This window comes from Phacochoerus africanus, chromosome 1 (assembly GCF_016906955.1).
Source record: "Phacochoerus africanus isolate WHEZ1 chromosome 1, ROS_Pafr_v1, whole genome shotgun sequence".
Lineage (NCBI taxonomy): Eukaryota > Metazoa > Chordata > Mammalia > Artiodactyla > Suidae > Phacochoerus > Phacochoerus africanus.
The window spans coordinates 19,959,291-19,966,161 of NC_062544.1; the positions used below are offsets into that span (position 1 = coordinate 19,959,291).

The 6,871-nt window shown below is 36.1% G+C and overlaps 1 non-coding gene across 1 annotated transcript; it reads right to left on the reverse strand.

Annotated features, from left to right (window-relative positions):
* Positions 1–4,243: 4,243 nt before the first annotated feature.
* LOC125114190 (U6 spliceosomal RNA) lies at positions 4,244–4,348 on the reverse strand. The gene has a single exon (XR_007131729.1). It is a non-coding gene; the product is annotated as a U6 spliceosomal RNA (small nuclear RNA).
* Positions 4,349–6,871: the final 2,523 nt, after the last annotated feature.

The following is a 6,871-nucleotide window of genomic DNA, read 5'->3' on the forward strand; positions in this document are numbered from 1 at the left end:
ACAGCCATAGCAATGCAGGATCCAAGCTGCATCTGAGACCTCACACCACAGCTCACGGCAACACCAGATACTTAACCCATTGAGCAAGGCCAGGGATCAAACCCACCTCCTCATGGATACCAGTCAGGTTCATTACTGCTGAGCTACAATGAGAACTCCCTGTGCTTGTTTCTGAAGCAGCAGCTGTCTGAAGTAAGGGGAAAGTTAAAAGAGATTTTTCATACAGCAATGCTTCTCAAAGCATGGTGCCCAGGCCAGTAGCCTCAGCATTACAGAGTGGTTTGTGAGAAATGCACATTCTCAGGCCACACTCCAGAAGTCCTGAACCAAAATTTGTGGGAGTGAGGTCCAGCAATCTGTGAGCAAATGTTTCAGGTGATGCTGATGAATGCTAAAATTGAAGAACCATTGTTTTGCCAGAACTTATTCATTAATTTATTCAGTAGATATTTGTTGGGTATTTAATAAATGCTCGCCACTCTTTTTAGACAATGGTAATAGAGCAGTGTGAACTAAGCGTCAAACTCTTGCTGTTTTGTATTTTATATTCTAATGAGCAGTCTTGGAAAGTCAAAGGAAGTGGAAATTCATTAGTTTGCTTTATGCCATTTTGGTCCATGCAAGATGCCCTTTTCAGTGACCGTGGTGTTTAAGGTGGGCACTGTCAACAGCTGGGAAATGCAGGAGACTTACTTTATTTTACAATCTTAGCTACTTTCCCTTTCCTGGCCAGCTGTCTTGGGACTGGTTCCCAGGTCTCTATCTAGATGCTCAACATCCATGATCTACCTGAATGGGCAGTTGATCTGCATAGATTTTTGTTCCTCCAACAATTTATTAGTCATCCTTCTGTGTTTGACACTCTAGTGTGGGCACTGGAAATGAATCGATTGGCATGATTCCTGACATCTGGGCTCTTATTCTATAAGGATTGTCATTGAACCAAGCGATATAAAAGGATATACAACTGGTTACCAGTCAAGAGACAGATGGCTTTAAACTATTGAGTAAGTGTAAATAAACATCCTTATCATGAAAAACTGGAGAAATAGTGGGTGCTGAGTACTTGATGTTAGGTAGGCTAGAATCAGTAAGCGTTGGCAGATTTTTATCTAGCTAGTCCTTTATTCAAATGCTATTTTTCTCCACTTTGAAAATTATCATAATAAAACATAAGTCAAAAGATAAGTACAACAATCACCTATGAAATATCCTTTAGAATTTACCATCTGCACTTCCTCTCTGTCTACTCCCCGCAACACACACACATTACTTTGCCATTCTATTTGAAAACTTAAGTTGTAGATATTTAAACATTCATGCATTAATATTTTAGCACGGATCTCTTAGAATAGGGACATTTGGCTAAATTACCACATTATCATTTCTAAGAAAACAGCAGTTCCATAAAGCATCAAACAACTAAATCCTCCTTAGATAATCCTTCCACTTTGTTTTCATTATGACACTGATTTATTGAGCAGTCAAGTCAGTTACTATGGGTAATCTCCCACATTTTTGATTGGCTTGATTATTTATTCTTAATGTCATTTAATATATAGTTGTAGCCTCTAAATTCTCTAGATTCACTGAATCTAGGTCTCGAGACTCAATTGGATTTCATTCAATAGCTATTTGCCCAGAATATGCCAGTCATAGTGTGGTAAGCAAAACACATAAATTCTTGCTCTTTATGATGCTTAAATTATATCAAAATAACTTCTCGAAATGGTAAGTGCTATGATGAAAATTAAGTATGATGATTTGACAGTGAGTTAGTGATAGGTGATTGAAGAGGGAGTGGTCGAGCAGGAACTCAATGTGGAGGTGAAATTTGAGCTGCCATGATAGTGGGAGGTAGGGGTGAAGAAAATCAGTCTGCTGATAAATCCACTGACTGAAACAAAGACTTCCTGGAGGATGCCGAATTTCATGAGTTTCTTGAAGGAAAGCAGGGAGATTGGGGAAATAATTTTAGGAAGGTAATCATGTGAGTTATTGTACGGGGGTTGGTGGGAACAGTGTTGATCAATCAGATAATAATTCCAGTGAATCATGGAGACTATTCCCTTTTCTTAGTAGCTGCCCATATTTTTTTGCTGACTGGGTGCAGGGATGTCAACACAATGGACAAAAAGCAGAATGTTTAAAAAAAATAATCAAGAAGTTTAATTCAGATTCGTTGAGTCCTACTGACTACCTTTATCCTCACACATTCCTAAAAGGCCAAACAGAACTTCACTGGGAGTCATATGCTAGAAAAACCCAATCTTCCATTGTGGAAAGTTGAGAAAGTGGAGTTAATCTTGGTTATTTTGCCGCATTTATTTTCCTCTCCACCCCTTCAAAATGTATGTTCTTCAATTATTCAGGTATATTTTTTAGACTTGGTGGAGTGTACTCCGGATGCATTTATGAATTAACTTTATTAAATGCATGCAAATAAACATGAGTAATGGCATTTGTAGTGACTAGAGAGAGAGGGGAACTGAAGAAGATGCTTTTTTTTTGAAGAGTCTTCGTTTGGGTCCTTGGCAGAAAAGCAATATAAGACCGGCTATTCAAGTGCATTTGTAAGCCATAAGAGTGTGGCAAGTAATTGTGTCAGATGAAATATCTACCTCCATACAAAGTATATGTCTTGTAGGAGGAATGTGGTCTATGGCTGATTTCTCATCGGGCATCTGACAGCCCATGGGTGGCGTTTTTGACACCTGTCAGAGAGATCAAAGGAAATGCTATCTCTAGAAGTACATGGGGAGGGAGCAGACTGAGCTCTGGCTGCTGAGAAGAGAATCCTCAGAGAGAGAAACACACTGGAGCAACTGCCACTCCTCATAATGGTTCCCGATAACAGTTCTTCACATTAGGCCTCAGTCTGCCCATCTGTGAAACCCATCTGTGAAATGTGTTTATTGAAAATGCTTGATATATTGATGTGTCAGGAAAAATAGCTAAAAAAGAAAACATTGACCAGTTACTGCTAGGGATTTGTCATCAAGCTTATGGCTCTACGTGAGCTGGATTCTGTTGTTGATTTATGTCTTTCATGATAAAATACTGTATGTGAGGGTGCCTGCACATGTTTGTGGGGACTATGGAGAAGGACCAAAGAGGGTGAATACATTGTTCCATTATAATCCAAAACATTTCAGGAAAATTAATAGTTAATTTATATATTTTCAAAAAGGCATGATCTGTCCAATAGAAATTTCCAGGATTAGGGAAATATTTGAAATATATGTTGTCCAACATAGTGGCCACTAGCTCCCTGTGGCAGGGGAGCACTTGAAATGTCATGCCTGTGAATGAGCAACTGAACTTTTAATTTAATTAATTTCAGTTGAAATAGCCACATGTGGTTGGTGGCTACCATTTTTGACAGAGCAGATCTAAAGAGATGTTGAAGAAATACTTAAAAAAAAGTCAACATCTGGTTATGCTGTCTTCAGATTAAATTATCTTATCCTTAGATTCTGATTATCAGTACATTTTCTTGTGTTTAAATGTGCACCAGTTCCCACTCTCCTGATACTTCTTTCCTCTTGCTGGTCTTAAACATATACACACAATGCCCTATTTCACTCTGCTGTCATTGCTAAGCACTAAAGTAATCTCTTACATCCACACTTCTTGAGGCAGTACTATGTACCTATTATGCTTCTTCATCATTTGTTCTCCTGTAAAATGGGAAACTGGATATTCAACCCTGATTTAAATTCTCAAAGGTAGCTGATGTTTTCCATGGTGGTCACAGCCTTTTCCTTAACCTTCTCATAGTATTTCCTCTATTAGCAGCCCCCTGCCTTAGGACTGCTCTTTAGTATTCTTAATGCTACAGCATCCTGGGTGTCCTCCTTCTCTCATTGGTCTTTTTCTCTTTTTCCCATGTTCATGCAATATTAAGGATATTTACTACAGCTCAGATTTCTCTTCTAGACTGAGCCAAAAGCTCTGATTTATGTCTTCTGTGAGAAGATATATCTAATTCTGATCTCTCCAATGATGTTTTAAATGTTCACACTTTCTCCTTGAAATTTTTTTGATGTGCAAAAATCTAAGTTTAATACTAAAATGTAACTCATAATTTTCCTGTCAAAATTTATCCCCCATCCTATGTTGAAAAGGCACAACTCTATTTCTTGTTACCCAGAGTTGAAGGGCTTGGTCGTTCTTGACATTTCACATGTTTTTATACTCTCTCTCAATTGAGTCAACACATACTGGCAGTTTTTATTTTTTATAAAATGTGGAATGTTTTTGTGAATTTGTATACCATCCTTGCTGAGGGGGGCATGCTAGTTTTCTCTGTATTATTCTAATTTTAGTGTGTACTGCCAAAGCCAGCAGAGTTCTTCTTTACTAGTAGATGTTGGGTTATAACACGTTTCCTTTTGTTCTGTCCAGACCCTGGCTTAGATATGTGCATTATTTTCAGCCCCCTAATTGGTGTTATTACCTTCAGTCCCAGTTGAGGTCGTACCAACCACTCCAATTCTATCTCATCTGACTGTTGTGCGTTCATCTTACCCTCCAGGTACATTGGCCTGCACACTCTCATTGAATCATTCTTGCTTTTCCAACCATGTGCTTTTGCTTAACATTACTAGCTCTACCAGAAATTAAATTGTGTTACCTGCATATTTAAATCCCTGATGCCTAAAACCTTTGAGGTTTATTTCATTATTTGTACATTATTTATCAACTGTTTATTGAGTGTATTCTGTGTGCCAGTATTGAGCTAGACATCTGTGTTTTTAGTGCTTGGCTCATCACAAGGCAAGAACTCTGCTTTTACAGAGTTTGCATTATAATGGGAACTCTGACAAGTAAACAGGCAGTCATGGTATTATGTGATAAACTTCCATCTCATCATCATAAGGAAAGCATTCCAAACCGGTTTGGCCCCTTTGAAGCCATGGAGATAACTCCTTGGCCACTTAATTACATTACTTATTTTTATCTGTTCACCTAACTGATTTTTACTATTGTGTGTTAATCTTATTTCCTCTATTGGATTATAAACCCCTTGAGGGCAGAAAACACTTATACCACTGAATATACTCTAGAACCTCTAGCCCTCAATATTTCATATAAAAAGTACATATTAAATGCCTGCCGGTTTATAGGAGAGCTATGTTTTACCTTTGGGAATCTTTCCTATGCATTACATAATTATTTCTTTGTCTACGTAAAATACTGAAATGTGATGACAGAGCAGGTGAGATTTGTTTGTACTTAGTTTACATTGAATGATAGATTTAAACATGCAAATTGAATTACTTATGCTGTTTAAAGTATATCATGTATTATAAAACATAAGGTGCTTACATTTCAGAATTCCCGGATACAAAGCAATAAATCCTAAAAATGAAGAACATAAATTAGAATTGTATTTCCAAACTATGAAACTTATGAAACGTATACTAAAAATAAGAGGCCAAGAGTAAAATATTGTAATTGTTAGGTTGTAAAATCAAATGTTGATTTAAAAAAAAAAATGCGTCTTGTTATCAGTATAATTGGACTTATGAAACCCTAATTGGATAAAGTGGATTTTTTTTGATACTCTTTAAAAGTAAATAGAAATGACTAGAACTTTTCAATATCCTTATCAATTAAATAATTTATTGTTACATTTTAATGTAATCCTGGCTTATTTCCAGATGTTGATTGTAATACTTCTTTTTAAATTAAATTTCCATAGGAATTTTTCCTTTGCTTTTAGTTTAATTTTTAAGAGCAGCTTTATTAAGATGAAATTGACATAAACTGCACATATTTAAAGTGTAAAATGTGATCTCTTTGGACATATGCATATACCAGTGAAGTGATCAGCACAGTCATGATAGTGAAAATATTCATCACTCTTGAAAGTTTCTTCATTCTCCCTTTTAATTCCTCTGGCCCTTATCCATCTCCCTTACCAAAGGCAACCACTAATCTGTTTTATATAAGTATAGATTTGCATTTTTAAATAACTTTATGTAAATGAAATCATACAGTATTTGATCTTCCCTGTCTGGTTTCTTTCATATAAAATCGAAAGATTCAGCCATGTTACAGTTTAAACAGGAGTTCACTACTTTGTATTTGCTGAGTAGAAACAACTTATTTTGGTGTATTGATTTGTACCCTACAGCTTTACTGAATTTGTTCAGTAGTTCTGACTGTGTGTGTGTGTGTGTGTGTGTGTGTGTGTGTGTGTGTGTAAAATCTTTAGGATTTTCTGTATGTAACATCCTGTCCACTTCAAATAGAGAAAGTTTTACTTCTTTCTTTCCAATTTAGATTCCTTTTGTTTCTTTTTCTTGCCTCATTGCTCTGGCTAGGACTTTCAGTACTATGTTGAATTGTTTAGTTTTTAATGTATAGATCTTTTACATCTTTGGTAAGATTTACCCCTAAATATGTCACACTTTTTATGCTATTGTAAATGGTATTTTTTAAAAAAATTGAAATTCTGGTTATTTGTTGATAGACTAGAGAAAGACAGTTGGTTTTTACATACTAATCTTTTATCCTTCACCTTAGTAAACTCACTGATTTGTTTTAGTAGCTTTTTGTAGATTTCAGTGGATTGTATGGAGGCTGTCATAAAAGAGTTTTACATGTTCCTGTCTAGTCTTGATGCTTTTATTTTTTTCCTTCTTATATTGTACTGCCTAGAACCTTTAGTACACTGTTGAATAAGAGTAGTGAGCATGGACATCCTGTCTAATCCTCATCTGAGGAGCAGCATTTGTTCTTTCATCATTATGTAACATATGGCATATGCAAGTTCCTTAACAGATACATATTTTTTTTCAAGTGTTTTCTCCCATTCTGTGGGTTGTCTTTTAACTTTTTTTTTTTTTCCTAGGGCTGTAAC